The sequence below is a fragment of the Calypte anna genome, chromosome W, assembly GCF_003957555.1.
Source record: "Calypte anna isolate BGI_N300 chromosome W, bCalAnn1_v1.p, whole genome shotgun sequence".
NCBI lineage: Eukaryota > Metazoa > Chordata > Aves > Apodiformes > Trochilidae > Calypte > Calypte anna.
Window position 1 is genome coordinate 24,443,489 of NC_044276.1, and position 26,665 is coordinate 24,470,153.

A 26,665-nucleotide genomic window follows, 5' to 3' on the forward strand; every position below is an offset into this window, starting at 1 on the left:
CAAACATAAAGGATCCAGCAAGCTGAGAATTCCCATGGTCCTACATGGAGATTGAGCCCTTCCTTGGAGTGAGCAATTCCCAGGCCTCATCCCTCCTTGCATCCTCTTCCCATGAGGCTATCAGCAAACTAATATTTTATATTCCAGAAAAACAACTCAAGAAAAGCACCAGGAAATTAAGGGTAAAAAAAGCAATTGAGATGTGATGCTGTTGTAACCATCCAGAACCTCCCAAGTGATGCAGCCAACCACATGTCAGAAATAATAGAAGACTTCAATGAGACATTAAATGGGATGCTAAATGACTTTTTTTGCAGCTGGCTAACACTGCTCACCTTAGTTCCATATTTTTAAGAGCTTTCATTTGCCCTCAAAGTCCAAACCTTGTATTTCCAGCCCCAAAATGACACAGTCTCCCCTAGGATTCTCCTGGAAAAGCTGTCAGGCCATGGCTCAGCCAGGAGCACTCTGTGCTGGGTTAGGAACTGGCTGGAGGGCCGGGCCCAGAGAGTGGTGCTGAACGGGGCTGCATCAAAATGGCGGCCGGTCACTAGCGGTGTCCCCCAGGGATCAGTGTTGGGCCCAGTGCTGTTTAATATCTTGAGGGAGGATTGAGATGAGGGGATTGAGTCCATCCTCAGGAAATTCCCAGCTGACACTAAGCTGGGGGGAAGTGTGGATCAGCTGGAAGGCAGGAGGGCTCTGCAGAGGGACCTGGAGAGACTGGAGAGTTGGGCTGATCCCAAGGGGATGAGGTTGAAGATTCCAAGGGCCGGGTCCTGCACTTTGGCCACAACAACCCCATGCAGCGCTACAGGCTGGGGACAGAGTGGCTGAGAGCAGCCAGGCAGAAAGGGACCTGGGGGTCTGGATCGACAGGAAGCTGAAGAGGAGGCAGCAGTGTGGCCAGGTGGGCAAGAAGGCCAATGGCATCCTGGGCTGGCTGAGGAAGAGCGTGGCCAGCAGGTCCAGGGAAGGGATTCTGCCCCTGTGCTCAGCCCTGGGGAGGCCACAGCTTGAGTCCTGTGTCCAGTTCTGGGCCCCCCAGTTTAGGAAGGAGCTTGAGATGCTGGAGCAGGTCCAAAGCAGGGCAACCAGGCTGGTGAAGGGACTTGAGCACAGACCCTATGAGGAGAGGCTGAGGGAGCTGGGGGTGTTGAGGCTGGAGAAGAGGAGGCTCAGGGGAGACCTCATCACTCTCTGCAACTCCCTGAAAGGAGGTTGGAGCCAGGGGGGGTTGGGCTCTTTTCCCAGGCAACTCTCAGCAAGACAAGAGGGCACAAAGGGTCTCAAGTTGTGCCAGGGGAGGTTTAGGTTGGAGAGGAGAAAGAATTTCTTTCTGGAGAGGGTGATCAGCCCTTGGAATGGGCTGCCCAGGGAAGTAGTGGATTCTCCGTGTCTGGAGATCTTTCCAAAGAGCCTGGATGTGGCACTGAGTGCCATGGGCTCGGAACCACGTGGGGAGTGGATCAAGGGTTGGACTCGATGATCTCTGAGCTCCCTTCCAACCCAGCCAATTCTATGATTCTATGGGGAAGGCTGTGGATGTGGTCTACCTGGACTTCAGCAAAATATCCAGCTCTCCCCATCCCATCCTATTAGAATTGTGCCCAACAGAATTTACTAAATCCTGTTGTGGGTTTGTTTTTTTTTTTAATTCTATTGGGTCTGCAAAGACAAATTGCAGCCCTATCTATAAGATATATACAGCTAAAATCCATATTAAAGAAGACACCACATGCTGCACAGCTGAACACACACAGCAATCAGCTTTATAATTGTTTTCCCATCCTAGGTAGCAATATTTTTCTGCACTAATCAATTCCTCCTAAGGCCACAGTATTTCTTTATTTATGGGCAATCTATTGAAATGTCTTTTTCCAGACACCAGGACTCAGCCTTCCCCCCCCCCTCTCTTGCATTAAAGCCACCCCAATTACCATCACCCCTAAGAAATCAGGAGAAAGCAACTAAACCCAGCCAGTAATTTGGGGCTGACAGATTTACAGATGGATCTTTAAAGCTTTGGGCATCATGTGAGGGATCTCCAGGAGAGATATTTGCTAAAAGCCAAGGCCAAGCCTGAAATATGGCTCAATAAATGAATTAATTGACTTCTCCAGGGCCATTAAACCAGCAAAAAACCACCAGAGGAGGCAAAAAGCAACTGGAAAAGTGTTGTCCCAGTTGGGATTTTAGGGACCATTAGGAGGACACCCTAAATCACCAGTGTCCAGCCAGGATAAGGAACCACTTAGCAGCAGGGTGGAAAAGCCCTGGGTGGGAAGGGTTATGGCTCTGGGTTTCTCCTCATTAGTTATATTACATTAATTAGCAGACAGAATGGGTGATGCACCTAAAACTGGAAAAAAAAATACTCCTGAGCTCATGTCAGAGCAAGGCTTGAGGCTGGAGAAGCAGCAGAACCTCAGCCAGGGATGTGATTTGGGTTCTACCATGCCCTGGGGTGCTGAGTCCAGTTTTGGGGTCCCGAAGAGCAAGAAGGAGATGGAGGTGTTGGAACCAAAGCTGAGTATCAATGTGTTAGGAATAAAAAGAAGGGTTTTGGAGGAAGAAATGCCTGATTTGGGGGCTGAAAAGCAAACCTGGAGTTGAAATTCCCATGGAAAGAAAAAAGAAAAGAAAGAAAAAAGTCAATAAATGAATTAATTGACTTCTCCAGGGCCATTAAACCAGCAAAAAACCACCAGAGGAGGCAAAAAGCAACTGGAAAAGTGTTGTCCCAGCTGGGATTTTAGGGACCATTAGGAGGACACCCTAAATCACCAGTGTCCAGACAGGAAAAGGAACCACTTAGCAGCAGGGTGGAAAAGCCCTGGAGGGGGTTATGGCTCTGGGCTTTCCCTCATTAGTTATATTACATTAATTAGAAGACAGAATGGGTGCTGAACCTATAACTGGGAGAAGAAAAATACTCCTGAGCTCATGTCAGAGCAAGGCTTGAGGCTGGAGAAGCAGCAGAACCTCAGCCAGGGATGTGATTTGGGTTCTAGCATGCCCTGGGGTGCTGAGTCCAGTTCTGGGGTGCCCAAGAGCAAGAAGGAGATGGAGGTGTTGGAACCAAATGTGAGTATCAATGTGTTAGGAATAAAAAGAAGGTTTTTGGAGGAAGAAATGACGGATTTGGGGGCTGAAAAGCAAACCTGGAGTTGAAATTCCCATGGAAAGAAAGGAAGAGTTGAACCTTCAACCTCTGTTACTCCAGAAAGTGGTTTGTAGGTGTTTGTTTACTGTGTGGTTCCTGTCCCCAGGTTGATCCTGGCTCTGGATGAGGTGGATTTTCCCCCCAGCACATCAGGAAAAACTCATTTTACAAAGAGCTCCAAAGCCTCCATCAGACACCAGGGGCCTGGAGATGTCAGGCCACACCAGAAGAGATTTTGAAGAATTTATATAAAAAAAACCAAGCCTAAAAAACCTGAGTATAAATGTGTTAGGAATTACACTTCATTTTAAGAGGAAGCATTGGAGCTCTTTGCAGAAAGCTCCTTTGGAATGGGTCTTTTTTCAGCTTTCTAATTCAAGTGTTTTTTCTCTTTCCTCTGGGATCCTGAAACTTAATTCCAGGGGAAAAGTTCCAGCAAATTCTGGAAAGCCAGGGAAAGAGTTATTCAGATAACTCCATGCACTCACCTAATGAAGTCAGAAAGAAGAAGCAAATATACAAATAAAAGAAAAGCAAAAATTCTCCTATCAAGCCAGTCCTGAGGAATTAATTCTTAATTGAGCTCATTGCTTCTGTAATTTAAGGAGCTTTCTTTGGGAGGTTTCTCCACTTTAGAAATCCAGGTGATTATTTTAAATTAGAGTTGAGGAGCTGCCTGCCTGAACTCTATAAATTGTCTAGTTCTAAATTGTCTATTTCTAAATAATATGAATAATCCTGGATTTCTTTTTAGCAGCTTGCAGAAGCTGCTTCCAGAGCTCAGCCTGGGTTTGGTGCTTCAGTGCCTCCACTTCTTTTGAAGAAGGGGAATGGAGGTGTCAGGATCCCAGGGGGAATGTAGAAACATTTTTGGGGTTACCAGGATCTCAGCTGGATTTTGGGGGGTGATTGAAACCTGGGAAGCATCTCCTGGGAGGAGATTCCATTTGGGAAGTGAAAGGCTGGAGTTGTGGGATTCAGGAAGGAGATGGAGCTGTTGGAATAAATCCAGAGGAGCTGCTGGGAGGGCTGGAGCAGCTCTGGAGCCAGGCTGAGAGAGTTGGGGTTGTTGAGGCTGGAGAAGAGAAGGCTGCAGGGAGAGCTTAGAGCACCTTCCAGTGCCTGAAGGGGCTCCAGGAAAGCTGGGGAGGGACTTGGGATGAGAACATGGAGAATGGGATGAGAGGGAATGGTTACAAAATCAAAGAGGGGAGATTAAGGTTGGGATTGGGAAGAAATTCTTGAATTTGAGGGTGGTGAGACATTGGAAGAGGTTTCCCAGAGAAGCTGTGGCTGCCCCATCCCTGGCAGTGTCTCAGGTCAGGTTGGATGGGACTTGGAGCAACCTGGGCTGGTGGGAGGTGTCCCTGCCCATGGATAAAAGTTGGAATGAGATGATCTTAAAGGTGTTTTCCAACTCTGAATATTCCATGATCAGGTGTTGGGTGAGGAGAAGCTCAACATGTGCTGGCAGCCCAGAAACCAGCCCTGTCCTGGGCTGCATCCCCAGCAGGGTCAGGGAGGGGATTGTCCCCCTCTGCTCCACTCTGGGGAGACCCCCCTGGGGTGCTGGGTCCAGTTCTGGGGTCCCCAAGCCCAGAAGGAGATGGAGCTGTTGGAGTGAGTCCAAAAGAAGCCATGGAAATGATGAGAGCAGCTCTGGAGCCAGGCTGAGAGAGTTGGGGTTGTTGAGGCTGGAGAAGAGAAGGCTGCAGGGAGACCTCAGAGCACCTTCCAGTGCCTGAAGGGGCTCCAGGAAAGCTGGGGAGGGACTTGGGATGAGAACATGGAGTGAGAAGACAAGGGGGAATGGTTTTAAACTGGAAGAGGGGAGATTTAGGTTGGGATTGGGAAGAAATTCTTGAATATGAGGGTGCTGAGCCCCTGTGCCAGGTTACCCAGAGAAGCTGTGGCTGCCCCATCCCTGAGCCTCCAAACTTCCAGGAGCAGAGGGTGGGTTACAGCAAATGCTGTAATTTTATATTTTCTGTCTTTTTAACACCATTTCACCTCCTCCTTTATCAAAGAATATCCTTAGGGAATGGTTTTGAGTTGGAAAGGACCTTGGATCATCCAGTTCCATGGGCAGGGACACCTCCCACCAGCCCAGGTTGCTCCAAGCCCCTTCCAACCTGACCTGAGACACTGCCAGGGATGGAGAAAAAACCCACATATAAAATATTTGGTTTACATTTGTATTTTTCTGTTCCATATGTCAGGGTTAGTACCCTGGAGATACCAGTGGTAAACAAAGTTAATAAATAAAGTGAAATAAAGTTGCCCCCAAGTACAGTTTGGGGCCTGGTGAATCCAGAGATCATGGAATGTCTCTTCCCTGAGGAGGAATGTTGAAAATCAGCTTTCTAACATCAAAAAATAAATTAAAAAAAAAAAAAAAAGATGTTAAGTGCAAATAAAACAAATCAGAGAGAGGATTAGAGGAGTTAAAAGGCAGGCTGGCATCTTTTTAGCTTTTGCAGGTTATACACAGAAGCTTTTAAAACAACATTATTTATCCACTTCTCTCCAAATAATTTATAAAGTGTTAATTGACTCACTTTGCAATTTTCCCCTGGGAGGAAAAGGAAAAAACATCATTTATCCTACATCAGTGCTGCCTGGGAATTCTGCAGAAGGAATTTTGCAGCTGACACTAAGCTGGGGGGAAGTGTGGATCAGCTGGAAGGCAGGAAGGGCTCTGCAGAGGGACCTGGAGGAGACTGGAGAGTTGGGCTGATCCCAAGGGGATGAGGTTTGAAGATTCCAAGGGCCGGGTCCTGCACTTGGCCACAAGAAGCCCCTGGGGAGCTCCAGGCTGGGCAGGGAGTGGGTTGCAGCAAGGGAGCTGGGAGTCTGGCTTGGCAGGAAGCTGAAGAGGAGGCAGCAGTGTGGCCAGGTGGCCAAGAAGGCCAATGGCATCCTGGGCTGGCTGAGGAAGAGCGTGGCCAGCAGGTCCAGGGAAGGGATTCTGCCCCTGTGCTCAGCCCTGGGGAGGCCACAGCTTGAGTCCTGTGTCCAGTTCTGGGCCCCTCACAAGTCCCTCAGGAAGGAGCTTGAGGTGCTGGAGCAGGTGCAGAGAAGAGCAAGGAGGCTGGGAAGGGATCCAGCAGAATTGCTGGGAGGAAGGAAGGGCTGAGGGAGCTGGGGGTGTTGAGGCTGGAGAAGAGGAGGCTCAGGGGAGACCTCATCACTCTCTGCAACTCCCTGAAAGGAGGTTGGAGCCAGGGGGGGGTTGGGCTCTTTTCCCCAGGCAACTCTCAGCAAGACAAGAGGGCACAAAGGGTCTCAAGTTGTGCCAGGGGAGGTTTAGGTTGGAGATGAGAAAAGAATTTCTTTCTGGAGAGGGTGATCAGCCCTTGGAATGGGCTGCCCAGGGAGTAGTGGATTCTCCGTGTCTGGAGCTCTTTCCAAAGAGCCTGGATGTGGCACTCAGTGCCATGGGCTGGGAACCACGGGGGGAGTGGATCAAGGGTTGGACTTGATGAGCTCTGAGCTCCCTTCCAACCCAGCCCATTCTGTGATTCTATGATTCATTTGGCTTATTGAAGCTTTCATCACTTTTCTTTACCTCTGACAGAGCTGATCATCTTTTTAATGACTTTGCTACTAAATATTTTTACTCTCTTCCTATGAAAAGACTTAACCAACCCCCAGAAAGCTGTACAGAACACCCATAAGCACAGAAAAAAAAAAAAAATCCCTTTTCATCATGCCCAGTGATTGCTCAGGACACCAACCATGCTTCAGATTTGGGCTCGTCAAGACTGGAATAGTTGATTTTAATTATAAAATATATCACTGAAGGATAAAAAGAAGAAAAAAAACCCGGCCAGCTCCACCTGTTTGCTGGCTTTCAGTATTTTAAGAGGCAGCAAATCATCTCCCCAAGTTGGTTTTTTTTTTACCATTATGGTCTCCATTATTTTGAAAACAAATCCAGCAAACTGCAGAGTGATTTTGGGAGGGTTGTTATCCTTCCAATCTTTGGGATGGAAAGCCACTAAAACCCCTTTTACAACTCTATCTGTATCAATAACCCATCTAGACATGACACAGCTCCATATTATGCCCAGAATTTAACAGGGAAATTTGCTTTATTTCTTTTGCTCAAGCACTTTTTATGGCCCTATAACTATGGGATTTTTTTTTTCCCCTTTACACCCCAGACTTTTTATTTAAATTAACATTCCTTAGGAAGGAAACACAGAGAATATCTTACCCAGGTCCTCAAATGACAGAAATAAAGATGGTAAAACACCTTGAAAAACAAATTCTTGTTTTTATGGAGCCTATTTATTGTCTGTAAGGCAACCCCAAGGATCCTAAGAGGTGGAAATTCAGCATGAGGCATCCAAACAGATCCCATTCCATTTCTTAGGAAGTTCATAGAATCATAGAATCATAGAATTAGCCGGGTTGGAAGGGACCTCAGAGATCATCTAGTCCAACCCTTGACCCACCGGAGCAGTTGCTAGACCATGGCACTGAGTGCCACATCCAGTCTTTTTTTAAATGTCTCCAGGGACGGAGAATCTACCACCTCACCGGGCAGTCCATTCCATAGCCTGATCACCCTCTCCGTGAAGAAATTCTTTCTAATATCTAACCTAAACCTCCCCTGGCACAACTTAAGACTGTGTCCCTCTTGTCTTGTTGAAGGTCGTCTGTGAAAAGAGTCCAGTTCCCACCTCGCTACAGCCTCCTTTCAGGGAGTTGTAGACAGCAATGAGGTCTCCCCTGAGCCTCCTCTTCTTCAGGCTGAACAGCCCCAGCTCTCTCAGCCTCTCCTCATAGGGCCTGTGCTCGAGTCCCTTCACCAGCCTGGTTGCCCTCCTTTGGACCTGTTCCAGGACCTCTACATCCTTCTTAAACTGAGGGGCCCAGAACTGGACACAGTACTCGAGGTGTGGCCTAACCAGCGCTGAGTACAGGGGCCAGAATCACCTCCCTGGACCTGCTGGTGACGCTGTTTCTGATACAGGGCCAGGATGCCATTGGCCTTCTTGGCCACCTGGGCACACTGCTGGCTCATGTTCAGCTTCCTGTCAATCCAGACTCCCAGCTCCCTTTCTGCCTGGCTGCTCTCCAGCCACTCTGTCCCCAGCCTGTAGCACTGCATGGGGTTGTTGTGGCCAAAGTGCAGGACCCGGCACTTGGCCTTGTTGAACCTCATCCCGTTGGAATCGGCCCAGCTCTCTAGTCTGTCCAGGTTCTCCAAGTTAGGAAGGAAAATAAACCCCATCAAACAGCTTCATTAACATTAAGGACTTTTCCCAGCTAATTAAGATGCAACTTCCCCCTTGTCACCTTGTTCCTCTTCAAGCAAATCTGCACTAAAAGTAAAAATAAAAAGCAACTCAAGGTGAATTAAATAAAAGGAGGTTCCAAGGTAGCAATTTAAAGCAGGTGAATAGGTTCAAATATAAGGGAAAAGGAAAGGGGAAAGGAAAGGGGAAAGGGAGAGGAAAGGGAGAGGGAAGGGAGAGGAAAGGGAGAGGGAAGCGAGAGGGAAGAAAGAAGGGAAAGAGAGAGGAAACAAGGGAAGGAAACAAGGGAAGGAAACAAGGGAAGGAAACAAGGGAAGGAAGGAAACAAGGGAAGGAAGGAAGGAAACAAGGGAAGGAAACAAGGGAAGGAAACAAGGGAAGGAAACAAGGGAAGGAAGGAAGGAAACAAGGGAAGGAAGGAAGGAAACAAGGAAAGGAAGGAAACAAGGGAAGGAAGGAAGGAAACAAGGGAAGGAAGGAAGGAAACAAGGGAAGGAAGGAAGGAAACAAGGGAAGGAAGGAAGGAAAAGAGGGAAGGAAGGAAACAAGGGAAGGAAACAAGGGAAGGAAACAAGGGAAGGAAACAAGGAAACAAGGAAACAAGGAAACAAGGAAGGAAACAAGGAAGGAAACAAGGAAGGGAAAGAAAGGAAACAAGGAAGGGAAAGAAAGGAAACAAGGGAAGGAAGGAATCAAGGAAACAAGGAAGGAAACAAGGAGAAAGAAAGAAAGAAAGAAAGAAAGAAAGAAAGAAAGAAAAGAAAGAAAGAAAGAAAGAAAGAAAGAAAGAAAGAAAGAAAGAAAGAAAGAAAGAAAGAAAGAAAGAAAGAAAGAAAGAAAGAAAGAAAGAAAGAAAGAAAGAAAAGAAAGAAAGAAAGAAAGAAAGAAAGAAAGAAAGAAAGAAAGAAAGAAAGAAGAAAGAAAGAAAGAAAGAAAGAAAGAAAGAAAGAAAGAAAGAAAAGAAAGAAAGAAAGAAAGAAAGAAAGAAAGAAAGAAAAGAAAGAAAAGAAAGAAAGAAGAAGAAGAGAAAAGGAAAGGAAGGAAGGAAGGAAGGAAGGAAGGAAGGAAGGAAGGAAGGAAGGAAGAAGGAAGGAAGGAAGGAAGGAAGGAAGGAAGGAAGGAGGAAGGAAGGAAGGAGGAAGGAAGGAAGGAAGGAAGGAAGGAAGGAAGGAAGGAAGGAAGGAAGGAAGGAAGGAAGGAAGGAAGGAAGGAAGGAAGGAAGGAAGGAAGGAAGGAAGGAGGAAGGAAGGAAGGAAGGAAGGAAGGAAGGAAGGAAGGAAGGAAGGAAGGAAGGAAAGGAAAGGAAGAAGGAAAGGAAAGGAAAGGAAAGGAAAGGAAAGGAAAGGAAAGGAAAGGAAAGAAGGAAAGGAAAGGAAAGGAAAGGAAGAAGGAAAGGAAAGGAAAGGAAAGGAAAGGAAAGGAAAGGAAAGGAAAGGAAAGGAAAGGAAAGGAAAGGAAAGGAAAGGAAAGGAAAGGAAAGGAAAGGAAAGGAAAGGGGAAAGAAAAGGGAAAAGGGAAAAGGGAAAAGGGAAAAGGGAAAAGGGAAAAGGGAAGGGAAGGGAAGGGAAGGGAAGGGAAGGAAGGGAAGGGAAGGGAAGGGAAGGGAAGGGAAGGGAAGGAAGGGAAGGGAAGGGAAGGGAAGGGGAAGGGAAGGGAAGGGAAGGGGAAAGGGAAAAGGAAAAGGAAAAGGAAAAGGAAAAGGAAAAGGAAAAAGGAAAAGGAAAAGGAAAAAGAAAAAAGCCCTATTTCTGAGCCAAGACACAAAAAATCAACTAATTATATTGCCTGGGATGGGATTTCAGTGCCAATCACAGCATTCAACTCATTTCTCCTTAAATATATTATTTTTTTCCATCATTAAGAAAATGTTTGCCTGAGCTGCTTGATGCTTCCCAGAGTCAATCCCTGCAGGAGAAGAAAAAAAGCAGCATCTGAGGCAAGCCCAGAGAATAAAAAACAAAACAAAACAGGCAAAACCTGGAGTTCTATTTTTAAGTAAAACCAGCAGGTGCTTGTGCAAATTTAGCCCCAAGTGTCAGGGATTGGGGACAAAAAAACCATTGCAGAGACAGCCTGCATGCTGAAAAACAAAGAAAAACACCCAGCAGATCCTGTTCAGGGGGAAATAAGCTCCATGGAATTAAATATTAGAGCCTAAAGACAAATATCAGCCAGCTTGGAAGGAGAGGGAAGAACCTTCAGCCCCTCAAACCTCAAAAAAAACCATAAAACCTTAAAATCCCATAATTTTTCCTAATAAATCTGGCCAGAATCAACCTGAGCCACCATTAGAAGATCAGGAGAAGCAGCTGAATCTGAGGATATTTTTAATTTCCTTTCCAAGAGCATCATTTGAGGAGAATATTTGCATTATTTCCACTTCCAGGCACACACAGCCTGCAGCTTTTGAGAAACCAGTAGAACCAGTACCCAACCAAGACATCCAACCAGTAGTGAGGGGTATGACTGCTGACCCATCTGATGGAAAATCCATCCAAAAATTCAGATTCTGGGAGGATTTAGCAGCTGCCAGCCTGGATTTGTGCTCCTTTGGCCTTGCCCAAACCCTCGAGCATCTTGATGGAATGTTCCATTTTCCAGACTTCCAGAATTAGGGAAGGAAAATCAGTCTGGGTGCTCCAAGAGTTGATTCTCTTTGGTCCCTAAATGACCAAAAACCAGGAGCAGCCTTCCCAGCCACCTTGTATGGCATTCCCAAGTGACCAAAGTTATAAAACCTTAAAATCCCATAATTTTTCCTCATAAATCTGACCAGACTCACCCTGATCCACCATTAGAAGATCAGGAGAAGCAGCTGAATCTGAGGATATTTTTAATTTCCTTTCCAAGAGCATCATTTGAGGAGAATATTTGCATTATTTCCACTTCCAGGCACACACAACCTCCAGCTATTGGGAAACCAGTAGAACCAGTACCCAACCAAGACATCCAACCAGTAGTGAGGGATATGACTGCTGACCCATCTGATGGAAAATCCATCCAAAAATTCAGATTTTGGGAGGATTTAGCAGCTGCCACCCTGGATTTGTGCTCCTCTTGGCCTTGCCCAAACCCTCAAAGATCTTGATGGAATGCTTCATTTTCCAGACTTCCAGAATTAGGGAAGGAAAATCAGTCTGGGTGCTCCAAGAATTGATTCTCTTTGGTCCCTAAATGACCAAAAACCAGGAGCAGCCTTCCCAGCCACCTTGCATGTCATTAAAAAGTGACCAAAATGATAAAAACTGAGACAAATCTCAATCTCTGATTATAAATTCTAATTTCTTTATCGATTCAAATCCCAAACCCCTTTATTGGGGATAATGCTGTGCTGGAATGGAAGGGACAAAACCTTCTGCTGTGCCAGGTGCAGCTGAGAATCACATTAGTCAATAAAATAAAATAAATTAAAAAGGCTCAAAACTTAATGGAGAATCAGGCCTCAAAGTAACAAACAGCATCCCAAAGTGAGTGTGGTTATAAAGTGCTTCTATCCCTCTATGTTTCCTTGGCTTTAATGAGGACAATCTATACTAAATGTCAGCTTTTTAGGGCTTCTCCCCAGCAGAGCTTCAGAAATAAATTGATTTCTTGTAGCTCCAATGAATCTCCAAAGAGGGCACCTGAAGGATGAGGTTCATAAAACGTTGCTTTTAATAAAGTGTTTGGTGAAAAAGGAGGGGAGAGATTAAAAGGAGCTGAAAATGATGCAAGCAGTGGGGAACCTCGAAAGAAAAGAAGATTTTTTTTCCTCCTCCTGAAGGCAGAGGTGGCCACTGAGGTTGAGGAAGGAGATTTTGGGTGGAGAGAGCAGTTTAACAGCACAATGAAAAATATTGGGAAGAAAACCAAGCAAGATCTGGATATAGAATTCCAAAGGTGGGGGAAAGATGAATTTCTGTGGCCTGTATAGAGCAAAGGCTCAAGGAATGGGCCAAACCATCCAAGAGAACACAGCAATTTGCTTTTTTCAGAAGAATTCCAACGTTATCCAGCATGAAACCTTCCTACTCAGCATGGGAGGGTTCAGATTTGGAGCTGAGATTTACATAAGATCTATATATATATAAGATCTATATCTATATATAAAATCTATATAGAATCATAGAATGGGCTGGGTTGGAAGGGAGCTCAGAGCTCATCAAGTCCAACCCTTGATCCACTCCCCCCGTGGTTCCCAGCCCATGGCACTGAGTGCCACATCCAGGCTCTTTGGAAAGAGCTCCAGACACGGAGAATCCACTACTTCCCTGGGCAGCCCATTCCAAGGGCTGATCACCCTCTCCAGAAAGAAATTCTTTCTCAGCTCCAACCTAAACCTCCCCTGGCACAACTTGAGACCCTTTGTGCCCTCTTGTCTTGCTGAGAGTTGCCTGGGAAAAGAGCCCAAGCCCCCCCTGGCTCCAACCTCCTTTCAGGGAGTTGCAGAGAGTGATGAGGTCTCCCCTGAGCCTCCTCTTCTCCAGCCTCAACACCCCCAGCTCCCTCAGCCCTTCCTTCCTCACAGCAATTCTGCTGGATCCCTTCCCAGCCTCCTTGCTCTTCTCTGCACCTGCTCCAGCACCTCAAGCTCCTTCCTGAGGGACTTGCTGAGGGGCCCAGAACTGGACACAGGACTCAAGCTGTGGCCTCCCCAGAGCTGAGCACAGGGGCAGAATCCCTTCCCTGAACCTGCTGGCCACGCTATTCCTCAGCCAGCCCAGGATGCCATTGGCCTTCTTGGCCACCTGGCCACACTGCTGCCTCCTCTTCAGCTTCCTGCCAAGCCAGACTCCCAGCTCCCTTGCTGCAACCACTCCCTGCCCAGCCTGGAGCTCCCCAGGGGCTTCTTGTGGCCAAAGTGCAGGACCCGGCCCTTGGAATCTTCAACCTCATCCCCTTGGGATCAGCCCAACTCTCCAGTCTCTCCAGGTCCCTCTGCAGAGCCCTCCTGCCTTCCAGCTGATCCACACTTCCCCCCAGCTTAGTGTCAGCTGGGAATTTCCTGAGGATGGACTCAATGCCCTCCTCTAAATCCTCCCTCAAGATATTAAACAGCACTGGGCCCAACACTGATCCCTGGGGGACACCACTAGTGACCGGCCGCCATTTTGATGCAGCCCCGTTCAGCGTTCACCATTCTTATATCTATCTATAACATCTATATCTACACCCATATCTATATAAGATCACAATCTACAAACCAACTTGCTATTTATTTAGCTACTTACCTATTGAATTTATTTATCCTACACTGAGTTAAAAAAAAAGAAGGAAGTTTCTCAGCTTAATTAGCTCTGTTTTGATAGTTTTAAAGGCCTGTTTTGTTGGGTTTTTTCCCTCACCAGATGGTATGTATTCAACACTTAAAGCTTTTTTTTTTTTTTTTCCAGTCTGTGTTTGTGTGGCAGCAAACTTGATTATTTATTTCTTTTGAACACTGGGGGATTTTCTTCTCTCTGGGGTAGCCAAAGCATTTGGGGCCAACTTGAGACCCTCCAACAATTACCTTGAAAAAACCAGGAAGGTTTAAAACATCATCTGCTAAAAGATGATGAAGATGGAGCAGATGAGTGTAAAAATTCAGCAGTGAGAGATATTACAGATGGTTGTAAGCATCTGGTTGAGCTGCAAGTAGTCTGAGAGCTGATTAACTATTCATTAAGGAGATGTTAACCATTCATTAACCCTTTGGGAAGGATGGATGTGCAGAAAATTCAGATTAGGTGGCACCAGCTTTGCAGGGAGGTTGTTTGGAGGACAAAAAAGTCACCAGTTCCCTGCTCTGGTTGGGTTTTAGCAATAAAATCAAGTTTTAGTGCTCAGCTACTCTGCCAGGGTGCCTTGGAAATATTCACCTTTAATCTGATTTGATGGCCAGGGGGTATTTTGGGCACCTCTTTCCCCAAAATGATATTTTCCATTCTTTCCAGCTCCAAAAGCTGGTGGCAAATCCACCACCAGCTCCCAGCCAGCCAGGACTTTGTGTCCCTGAGATTCTTTTTTCCTCTTCATCCTGGGAATCAAATCATGAAGAGCCACCCAGAGAGAAACAGCAAGAAAAAGCATCAAGAGATAAAAATAAAATATCCCAATGGATAAAACTCACAGTTTAGCAGCTTCCAGCCCAGGATGATCTCACCCTCTGCTTCTCTGCCTTTACTCCTAGATGTTTCCAGCATCACCCCCGAGGTTCCAAGAGGTGCCAGCAGCATTACAGAGGTCAGAGGGGTGTAAAAATTTCTTCCAATGTATTCACCACCAAAAAGAGAATTTTTTCCAGCACCCTGGCAACCCCTTTCTTAAAAAAAAACAATTATTTCTTGCCAGCAATAGCAAACTTGACTCTGCTTCAGCTCCACTGTGGTTCTTGTTCTGCATCTCATTTTGGGGAGGACATGGTCAGATGAGTTTGGGTCAGTTCTTTGCCTTCTTTAGGGGAAATAGAGGGCAGAAAATTCACCTTTTCCTTCCAAGGGACACAATTCAGCTTCCAACAACATCTAAAACCCTGAGTTTTAGGTTTGGGCTGAGGCTGCCATGGAGTCAAAGGCCATTCTCTATCCCCAATAATCAAAAATTATCAGCTTGCTATGTGAAAATTATAAATAGAAATAATAAAACCACCTTTAAATAATTTAAAAGGGATTCTATAATGTCTCAGGTTTAAAACAGGGAATAAAAGCAAGAAAAAATATTTTTTAAAGTGGTTTTTCCTCCCATTAACAAGAATTGCTATGGGGGAAATAAGGAAATGTGCCAGGAAAGCAGAACTAATGGTTGATCAACAACAGCACCTTTAAGTAAGAAGAGCTATCACCTACCTGCCCCCAGATGAATTAGTCACTCTTGTTTGGGATGCCAAAAAGGGTTTTGTGTTCCTACAAATAGGCTTGAAAATCCCTGCTGAGTTTCCCCCCAGGTGAGCTGAGATCCCACCTGCACAAATCACATCCAGCTCCACAAAAACCTCCTCCTGGAAAACTGAAGAGTTGTAAAGCCAAGAGAAGCTCAAAAAGAGCTTCAGAGGGAGAGTTTCATTGTGCTTCTATTTTTAAATAATATTTATTTGGCTGTTATTCTGTATGAAACCTCAGAGAGGGTTCTGGTGGCACAGGCAGCCACGTGGGCATCAACCCCAAGGGTTTGGTTTATGCCCAACCCTTCTTCCCTCTCCCCCTCCAGCAAGTGGAAGAATCGTGGAATAATTTGGGTGGAAAGGGACCTCCAGAGGTCACCCAGTCCAACCACAGGGACACCCTCACCTAGATCAGGCTGCTCAGAGCCTCCTCAAGCCTCACCTTGAACATCCCCAGGGATGAGGCTGAACATCCCCAGGGATGAGGTTGAACAACCCCAGGGATGAGGTTGAAGATCCCCAGGATGAGGTTGAACATCCCCAGGAATGAGGTTGAAGATCCCAAGGAATGAGGTTGAACATCTCCAGGGTTGAGGCTGAACATCTCCAGGGATGAGGTTGAACACCCCCAGGGATGAGGTTGAACAACCCCAGGGATGAGGTCCCAACCACCTCCCTGGCCAACCTGGGCCATTTTTCCCCTGCCCTCATTGCCCAGAACTTGTTCCTAACATCCTTAAATCTCCTCTTATTTAAAACCCTTGTCCCTCATCCCATCCCTCCAGCCCTTACACACAGTCCCTCTCCAACTCCCCTGGAAGCAATTGGATGTGGAGGCTCAATGGAAAAAAAAATATTTCCCATCTCTGTGCCCAGCCTGGAGCTCCCCAGGGGCTTCTTGTGGCCAAAGTGCAGGACCCGGCCCTTGGAATCTTCAACCTCATCCCCTTGGGATCAGCCCAACTCTCCAGTCTCTCCAGGTCCCTCTGCAGAGCCCTCCTGCCTTCCAGCTGATCCACACTTCCCCCCAGCTTAGTGTCAGCTGGGAATTTGCTGAGGATGGACTCAATCATAGAATCATAGAATCATAGAATCATAGAATGGGCTGGGTTGGAAGGGAGCTCAGAGCTCATCAAGTCCAACCCTTGATCCACTCCCCCTGTGGTTCCCAGCCCATGGCACTGAGTGCCACATCCAGGCTCTTTGGAAAGATCTCCAGACACGGAGAATCCACTACTTCCCTGGGCAGCCCATTCCAAGGGCTGATCACCCTCTCCAGAAAGAAATTCTTTCTCAGCTCCAACCTAAACCTCCCCTGGCACAACTTGAGACCCTTTGTGCCCTCTTGTCTTGCTGAGAGTTGCCTGGGAAAAGAGCCCAAACCCCCCCTGGCTCCAACCTCCTTTCAGGGACTTGCAGAGAGTGATGAGGTCTCCCCTGAGCCTCCTCTTCTCCAGCCTCAACACCCCCAGCTCCCTCAGCCCTTCCTTCCTCCCAGGAATTCTGCTGGATCCCTTCCCAGCCTCCTTGCTCTTCTCTGCACCTGCTCCAGCACCTCAAGCTCCTTCCTGAGGGACTTCCTGAGGGGCCCAGAACTGGACACAGGACTCAAGCTGTGGCCTCCCCAGGGCTGAGCACAGGGACAGAATCCCTTCCCTGGACCTGCTGGCCACGCTCTTCCTCAGCCAGCCCAGGATGCCATTGGCCTTCTTGCCCACCTGGCCACACTGCTGCCTCCTCTTCAGCTTCCTGCCAAGCCAGACTCCCAGCTCCCTTGCTGCAACCACTCCCTGCCCAGCCTGGAGCTCCCCAGGGGCTTCTTGTGGCCAAAGGGCAGGACCCGGCCCTTGGAATCTTCAACCTCATCCCCTTGGCATCAGCCCAACTCTCCAGTCTCTCCAGGTCCCTCTGCAGAGCCCTCCTGCCTTCCAGCTGATCCACACTTCCCCCCAGCTTAGTGTCAGCTGGGAATTTCCTGAGGATGGACTCAATGCCCTCCTCTAAATCCTCCCTCAAGATATTAAACAGCACTGGGCCCAACACTGATCCCTGGGGGACACCACTAGTGACCGGCCGCCATTTTGATGCAGCCCCGTTCAGCACCACTCTCTGGGCCCGGCCCTCCAGCCAGTTCCTAACCCAGCACAGAGTGCTCCTGGCTGAGCCATGGCCTGACAGCTTTTCCAGGAGAATCCTAGGGGAGATGGTGTATCCACCTGATACCTACACATAAATGCCAACATCAAGAGGTGAAGTCCAGAATCCATTTCAAGAGCATGGCTTGGAGCTAGAAAAACCCATTTGGGTCTGATCAGAAGATTTCCTGAGTGGAAGAGGAATAAAAAGGGTCCTGAGAGCTCCAGGAGCAGCATCCCCTGGATAAGGGACCAAGGAGGAGAAGGATCTTGAGGACCCAAACCAAGAAAAAATGATTTGTGCCCTTCTAGCATGATGTGGTTGAGTCCAGCAAGAGTGCATTTGGAAAGGGCACTGAAAAGAAGGGAAAAAAAAAAATAAATCAGCATTTGGATGCTGCTGCAGTGGGGAAAAAATAAACTTAGAAGAATAACCCAGTTAAAAAAGATTTTTACACTACAGGGATTGTTTTGCTTAGGTTGTGAGAGCCTTAAAATAGGAAAAGAACTTGGAAGAAGCCCAAATAGTCATAAATCCTGCAAGGATATGGGGTAGGGACCAGGAGGGTTCAGCTGATGGGAAGAGGGAGAGGGAGGGAGGAGAATCCCAGCAAAGCCAAGATGGGAAAGGGCACAGGAAGGAGGAAGAGATGGAGGGAGGAAAAATCAGACCCCAGAGTTTGTGCCTGAGCTGGTAAATGCTTTTCTATTCTCTCTAGATCATGTTATCAATATTCCATCATGTTTTCATCATCTGCAGTTTCATGATAATGGATCAAAAAACCAATCAATATTCCCTTTGCAGGGCTTCCAGCCTCTGGAATTACCATGGGGGAACAGAAAGCCATCAATGGCACCAAAATCACTGATATTTAGGTGGTTTTCAGAAAAAAATAAAAGAAATTGAAGGAGTTTCTCTCTCTATATAAGTCAGGTAGGTTCATGCAACCATCACCATTTTCCAAGGTTTTTCCCCCAACACCAGCATTGCTTTCTCACCCAGGGTTGACATCCATCCCAATCCCACTGCTAATTGTCACCAAACGAGACCAAAACAACCCCAGGTTATCATGGAAGCACCAAAACACAACTTGATTCTTCACCAACCTCACCTTGGAGGTTCTGAAGAACTTCCAGACCTTGAGGTTCTTTGCTGCCTTCAAATCAAAACTCAGCCTTTTCCATGCACTCCTGGATGCTGGAAGAGATTTCTCCTTGATGGAATGAGACATTTCCTCACCCAATCACCACTGCTCAGTTCCATCAGAGCTTGGTATTTCAACTACAGCACCAAGGGGTGGTTTTCCTCCCTCCACAGCTCTGAAATCAGCTATAAAACTCTTTCATCATTTTCCAACCATCATCATCATTTTCCAAGGCTTTCCCCCAACACCAGCATTGCTTTCCCACCCTGGGTTGACATCCATCCCAATCCCACTGCTAAATGTCACCAAATCTGATCAAAACAACCCAAAAAATCATCATTTTCCAACCACCACCATCATTTTCCAAGGGTTTTCCCCCACCCCCAGCATTGCTTTCCCAACCTGGGTTGACATCCATCCCAATGCCACTGCTAAATGTCACCAAACGAGACCAAAACAACCCCAGGTTGTCATGGAAGCACCAAAACACAACTTGATTCTTCACCAACCTCACCTTGGAGGTTCTGAAGAACTTCCAGACCTTGAGGTTCTTTGCTGGCTTCAAATCAAAACTCAGCCTTTTCCATGCACTCCTGGATGCTGGAAGAGCTTTCTCCTTGATGGAATCAGACATTTCCTCACCAAATCACCACTGCTCAGTTCCATCAGAGGTTGGGATTTCAACTACAGCACCAAGGGGTGGTTTTCCTCCCTCCACAGCTCTGAAATCAGCTGCTCATTAAAGACCTGACAATAAAACTCTTTCAGCATTTTCCAACCATCATCATCATTTTTCAACCATCATCATCATTTCCAAGGGTTTTCCCCCAACCCCAGCATTGCTTTCCCAACCTGGGTTGACATCCATCCCAATCCCACTGCTAAATGTCACCAAACGAGACCAAAACAACCCCAGGTTATCATGGAAGCACCAAAACACAACTTGATTCTTCACCAACCTCACCTTGGAGGTTCTGAAGAACTTCCAGACCTTGAGGTTCTTTGCTGCCTTCAAATCAAAACTCAGCCTTTTCCATGCACTCCTAGATGCTGGAAGAGCTTTCTCCCTGATGGAATCAGACATTTCCTCACCAAATCACCACTGCTCAGCTCCATCAGAGGTTGGTATTTCAGCTACAGCACCAAGGGGTGGTTTTCCTCCCTCCACAGCTCTGAAATCAGCTGCTCATTAAAGACCTGACAATAAAACTCTTCCAGCATTTTCCAAGGGTTTTTCCCCACCCCCAGCATTGCTTTCCCACCCAGGGTTGACATCCATCCCAATCCCACTGCTAAATGTCACCAAACGAGACCAAAACAACCCCAGGTTATCATGGAAGCACCAAAACACAACTTGATTCTTCACCAACCTCACCTTGGAGGTTCTGAAGAACTTCCAGACCTTGAGGTTCTTTGCTGGCTTCAAATCAAAACTCAGCCTTTTCCATGCACTCCTGGATGCTGGAAGAGCTTTCTCCTTGATGGAATGATACATTTCCTCACCCAATCACCACTGCTCAGATCCACCAGAGGTTGGGATTTCAACTACAGCACCAAGGGGTGGTTTTCCTCTCTCCACAGCTCTTAAATCAGCTGCTCATTAAAGACCTGACAATAAAACTCTTTCAGCATTTTCCAACCATCATCAGCATTTTCCAAGGGTTTTCCCCAACACCAGCACAGCTTTCCCACCCAGGGTTGACATCCATCCCAATCCCATTGCTAATTGTCACCAAATGAGACCAAAACAACCCCAGGTTATCATGGAAGCACCAAAACACAACTTTGTTCTTCACCAACCTCACCTTGGAGGTTCTGAAGAACTTCCAGACCTTGAGGTTCTTTGCTGGCTTCAAATCAAAACTCAGCCTTTTTCATGCACTCCTAGATGCTGGAAGAGCTTTCTCCTTGATGGAATGAGACATTTCCTCACCCAATCACCACTGCTCAGCTCCATCAGAGGTTGGTATTTCAGCTACAGCACCAAGGGGTGGTTTTCCTCCCTCCACAGCTCTGAAATCAGCTGCTCATTAAAGACCTGACAATAAAACTCTTTCAGCATTTTCCAACCATCATCATCATTTTCCAAGGGTTTTCCCCCACCCCCAGCATTGCTTTCCCACCCAGGGTTGACATCCATCCTAACCCCATTGCTAACTGTCACCAAATGAGACCAAAACAACCCCAGGTTGTCATGGAAGCACCAAAACACAACTTGATTCTTCACCAACCTCACCTTGGAGGTTCTGAAGAACTTCCAGACCTTGAGGTTCTTTGCTGCCTTCAAATCAAAACTCAGCCTTTTCCATGCACTCCTGGATGCTGGAAGAGCTTTCTCCTTGATGGAATGAGACATTTCCTCACCCAATCACCACTGCTCAGCTCCACCAGAGGTTGGCATTTCAACTACAGCACCAAGGGGTGGTTTTCCTCCCTCCACAGCTCTGAAATCAGCTGCTCATTAAAGACCTGACAATAAAACTCTTTCAGCATTTTCCAACCATCATCATCATTTTCCAAGGGTTTTCCCCCACCACCAGCATTGCTTTCCCACCCAGGCTTGACATCCATCCCAATGCCACTGCTAAATGTCACCAAAGGTGATCAAAACAACCCCAGGTTGTCATGGAAGCACCAAAACACAACTTGATTCTTCACCAACCTCACATTGGAGGTTCTGAAGAACTTCCAGACCTTGAGGTTCTTTGCTGGCTTCAAATCAAAACTCAGCCTTTTCCATGCACTCCTGGATGCTGGAAGAGCTTTCTCCTTGATGGAATCAGACATTTCCTCACCCAATCACCACTGCTCAGCTCCATCAGAGGTTGGTGTTTCAGCTACAGCACCAAGGGGTGGTTTTCCTCCCTCCACAGCTCTGAAATCAGCTGCTCATTAAAGACCTGACAATAAAACTCTTTCAGCATTTTCCAACCATCATCATCATTTTCCAAGGGTTTTCCCCCAACCCCAGCATTGCTTCCCCACCCTGGGTTGACATCCATCCCAATCCCACTGCTAATTGTCACCAAATGAGACCAAAACAACCCCAGGTTATCATGGAAGCACCAAAACACAACTTGATTCTTCACCAACCTCACCTTGGAGGTTCTGAAGAACTTCCAGACCTTCAGGTTCTTTGCTGGCTTCAAATCAAGACTCAGCTTTTTCCATGCACTCCTAGATGCTGTAAGAGCTTTCTCCTTGATGGAATGAGACATTTCCTCACCCAATCACCACTGCTCAGATCCACCAGAGGTTGGGATTTCAACTACAGCACCAAGGGGTGGTTTTCCTCCCTCCACAGCTCTGAAATCAGCTGTAAAACTCTTTAATCATTTTCCAACCATCATCATCATTTTCCAAGGGTTTTTCCCCCAACACCAGCACAGCTTTCCCACCCAGGCTTGACATCCATCCCAATCCCACTGCTAAATGTCACCAAATCTGATCAAAAAACCCCCAAAATATCATTATTTTCCAACCATCATCATCATTTTCCAAGGGTTTTTCCCCACCCCCAGCACTGCTTTCCCACTCAGGGTTGACATCCATCCCAATCCCACTGCTAAATGTCACCAAATGAGACCAAAACAACCAAAAAAAAATCATCATTTTCCAACCATCATCATCATTTCCAAGGGTTTTCCCCCAACACCAGCACAGCTTTCCCACCCAGGGTTGACATCCATCCCAATCCCATTGCTAATTGTCACCAAATGAGACCAAAACAACCCCAGGTTATCATGGAAGCACCAAAACACAACTTGATTCTTCACCAACCTCACCTTGGAGGTTCTGAAGAACTTCCAGACCTTGAGGTTCTTTGCTGCCTTCAAATCAAAACTCAGCCTTTTCCATGCACTCCTAGATGCTGGAAGAGCTTTCTCCCTGATGGAATCAGACATTTCCTCACCCAATCACCACTGCTCAGTTCCATCAGAGGTTGGGATTTCAACTACAACACCAAGGGGTGGTTTTCCTCTCTCCAGAGCTCTGAAATCAGCTGCTCATTAAAGACCTGACAATAAAACTCTTTCAGCATTTTCCAACCATCATCATCATTTTCCAAGGGTTTCCCCCACCACCAGCATTGCTTTCCCACCCTGGGCTGGCATCCATCCCAATCCCACTGCTACATGTCACCAAATGAGACCAAAACAACTCCAGGTTATCATGGAAGCACCAAAACACAACTTTGTTCTTCACCAACCTCACCTTGGATTTTCTGAAGAACTTCCAGACCTTGAGGTTCTTTGCTGGCTTCAAATCAAAACTCAGCCTTTTCCATGCACTCCTAGATGCTGGAAGAGCTTTCTCCCTGATGGAATCAGACATTTCCTCACCCAATCACCACTGCTCAGCTCCACCAGAGGTTGGCATTTCAACTACAGCACCAAGGGGTGGTTTTCCTCCCTCCACAGCTCTGAAATCAGCTGCTCATTAAAGACCTGACAATAAAACTCTTTCAGCATTTTCCAACCATCATCATCATTTTCCAAGGGTTTTCCCCAACACCAGCACAGCTTTCCCACCCAGGGTTGACATCCATCCCAATCCCACTGCTAAATGTCACCAAATCTGATCAAAACAACCCAAAAAATCATCATTTTCCAACTATCATCATCATTTTCCAACCATCAGCATTTTCCAAGGGTTTTCTCCAACACCAGCACAGCTTTCCCACCCAGGCTTGACATCCATCCCAATCCCACTGCTAATTGTCACCAAACGAGACCAAAACAACCCCAGGTTGTCATGGAAGCACCAAAACACAACTTGATTCTTCACCAACCTCACCTTGGAGGTTCTGAAGAACTTCCAGACCTTGAGGTTCTTTGCTGGCTTCAAATCAAAACTCAGCCTTTTCCATGCACTCCTAGATGCTGGAAGAGCTTTCTCCTTGATGGAATGAGACATTTCCTCACCCAATCACCACTGCTCAGCTCCATCAGAGGTTGGTGTTTCAGCTACAGCACCAAGGGGTGGTTTTCCTCCCTCCACAGCTCTGAAATCAGCTGCTCATTAAAGACCTGACAATAAAACTCTTTCATTTGTTCCTTGAAGATTCCCAAGAATCCCTTGGAACACCAGTTCTCCAAACCTTGAGCCAAATGGGATGAGATGGCATCAACTGATGCAGAAAGGGCACAAGGACATCCCCTGCCCTGTCCCTCACACATCCCCCTCCACCAAATCAGATATTTCCACCCCCTCAGGCCGTCTTTGAGCATCAACCTCAGGTTCCATCTTCCTCCTCATCCTGAAGCATTTTTGGGTCCAAACCAAAACATTTGGAGCCCCAGACTTCACACACAACTTCCTGAGCTCTTTCATGCTGGTCCCTCCACTCTTTGAGGAGCAGACATGGGCTCCAAGAGCAAAGTTGATGGATCACAGCTTGGTATGATCTGTTTCTCTCCTTCAAACTCTCCACCCAACTTCCCCACTCAGTTTTTCATGGAAAAAAGAGCAGCAAGACATGAGGAGACAGGGATGCTGGGACACCCACCCAACACTGATTCCACGGATTCAAAAACCATCACGACACGACAGGAAACAAAAAGCTTTTTATGGCTTTTTATAAAACAATTTTTAGGGCCCCATTTCTTCAGCTCTTAATTTTAGCTTTCATTTTGGGTCTAAATTTTAGGTCTCTACACTGAAATTCAGAGCTTTTTCCAAGCTGAATGTTGGGTACCTGCAGCACCACCCCCAGTTTAGCAGTCAGGTTTCTGGTCACCTCTCTGCTTCTCTTCCCCTCCAAGTAACCTCCTGCAAAACCCCAACTGGCAAGAAAAACAACAAGATTTAATTAATTAAAAACAACAAGCCCAATACTACCTTGTCCCCCCTCATCCAAACCCTTCAACATCTCCCAGTCTGCTCCTGGAAAGATTCTTTTCTAAACCATCAATTTTCCTTCCAATTCCCCCTTTCTGGGGCCTTCCAATCACCTTAATTTTTTTTTTTTATTATTCTTTCTACCAGCTTTTCTTCCAACAGGCTGTGTGGATGGATATATAGAGAATTGCTCAACTTCTCACCATGTTTTTTGCCATCAGGAGACCCCCAGTTGCAACCTGCTCCTCAGCATCATCTCTTCTTTGGGTGAGCACTCTGTGCTGGGTTAGGAACTGGCTGGAGGGCCGGGCCCAGAGAGTGGTGCTGAACGGGGCTGCATCAAAATGGCGGCCGGTCACTAGTGGTGTCCCCCAGGGATCAGTGTTGGGCCCAGTGCTGTTTAATATCTTGAGGGAGGATTTAGAGGAGGGCATTGAGTCCATCCTCAGGAAATTCCCAGCTGACACTAAGCTGGGGGGAAGTGTGGATCAGCTGGAAGGCAGGAGGGCTCTGCAGAGGGACCTGGAGAGACTGGAGAGTTGGGCTGATCCCAAGGGGATGAGGTTGAAGATTCCAAGGGCCGGGTCCTGCACTTTGGCCACAAGAAGCCCCTGGGGAGCTCCAGGCTGGGCAGGGAGTGGTTGCAGCAAGGGAGCTGGGAGTCTGGCTTGCCAGGAAGCTGAAGAGGAGGCAGCAGTGTGGCCAGGTGGCCAAGAAGGCCAATGGCATCCTGGGCTGGCTGAGGAAGAGCGTGGCCAGCAGGTCCAGGGAAGGGATTCTGCCCCTGTGCTCAGCCCTGGGGAGGCCACAGCTTGAGTCCTGTGTCCAGTTCTGGGCCCCTCAGCAAGTCCCTCAGGAAGGAGCTTGAGGTGCTGGAGCAGGTCCAAAGGAGGGCAACCAGGCTGGTGAAGGGACTCGAGCACAGACCCTACGAGGAGAGGCTGAGAGCTGGGGGTGTTGAGCCTGGAGAAGAGGAGGCTCAGGGGAGACCTCATCACTCTCTACAACTCCCTGAAAGGAGGTTGGAGCCAGGGGGGGTTGGGCTCTTTTGCCAAACGGCTTTCAACAAGACAAGAGGGCAGGGTCTTAAGTTGTGCCAGGGGAAGTTTAGGTTAGATATTAGAAAGAACTTTACGGAGAGAGTGATCAAGCATTGGAATGGGCTGCCCACTGAAGTGGTGGATTCTGTGTCCCCGGAGATGTTTCAAAAGAGCCTGGATGTGGCACTCAGTGCCATGGGCTGGGAACCACGGGGGGAGTGGATCAAGGGTTGGACTTGATGATCTCTGAGCTCCCTTCCAACCCAGCTAATTCTATGATTCTAAGCTTGATTTCTGCTCCCCAAATACCAAGGGGCCACAGGTCACGTTTCCCCCACAGAGTGTGGGGCAGAATTTTAGCAACCCAAAGCATTAGTGGCCATGGCAACCCTAATGCAATGACCTTTTTGGCTCCTTTATTGCAGCATCAAATCAATATTTCTGCCTTGGGAGGGGAAAAAAAAAAACTGGGGCAGTCCCAGGTTGGCTTAAAAGATGCATCTAAGAGATGAATTTTGTTGTAGTTTGGTTTTTTTTATTATTATTATTGCTAAGAAAGATTAGAAATGGTTATGTAAGGGGATGAGCCTTTAGCCACTAATGGAAAATAAGGATAAAAATAAATAATAAATAAAAAAAAAATTACATTAAACCCTTAAACTTGCACCTATGTTAAACCCAAAGGTTGGGATAAGCACTTGGTTGTTGTTAGGACTTTGTAAAATTACACAGTGCTCTGGGATTAGTCCCCAGCTTGTCAAAACTACTCCAGAGGCAAAGGAAAGGATTAGGGGGGAGGGAATTGACTTCCCTCTGAGTGATTTTCATGAAAAGTCAGATTGCTGAGACAAGGTTAGAATAATTCTTCCACTTCTCCCTGCAGCCTGGAGCATCCCTGCCTTTCTCCCCCTCTCCCTTCATCCTTGCCTTGTCTGTTCCAAAGCTGATCCCAGCACTTTGTTGGTTTTTTTTTTCCTGCTGGAACTGGTTCCCCATGAGCTGATTGCCAGGCTGATCAAAGTGTCAGACTGTCACATCTGTCTGCAAGGAGCCAAAAAAAAAAAAAAAAAAAAAGAAAAACACCAGCACTTTGCACTTGATCCGGAACACGTGTAGGACATGGAAATGCTGAGCTAGGAAATTAGTCATCTTCAACACTGTAATAAAGTGGCATGGCTGCTACAGATAGCCTGTTATTAAATAATGTGCTTAAAAATTCAGATAAAGAATGGC

The 26,665-nt window shown here is 46.9% G+C and overlaps 1 protein-coding gene across 1 annotated transcript in view; it reads right to left on the reverse strand.

The window, feature by feature from the left end:
- DCC (DCC netrin 1 receptor) overlaps positions 1-26,665 on the reverse strand; it is a 459,073-nt gene that overhangs the window by 405,333 nt on the left and 27,075 nt on the right. The window lies entirely within an intron of this gene.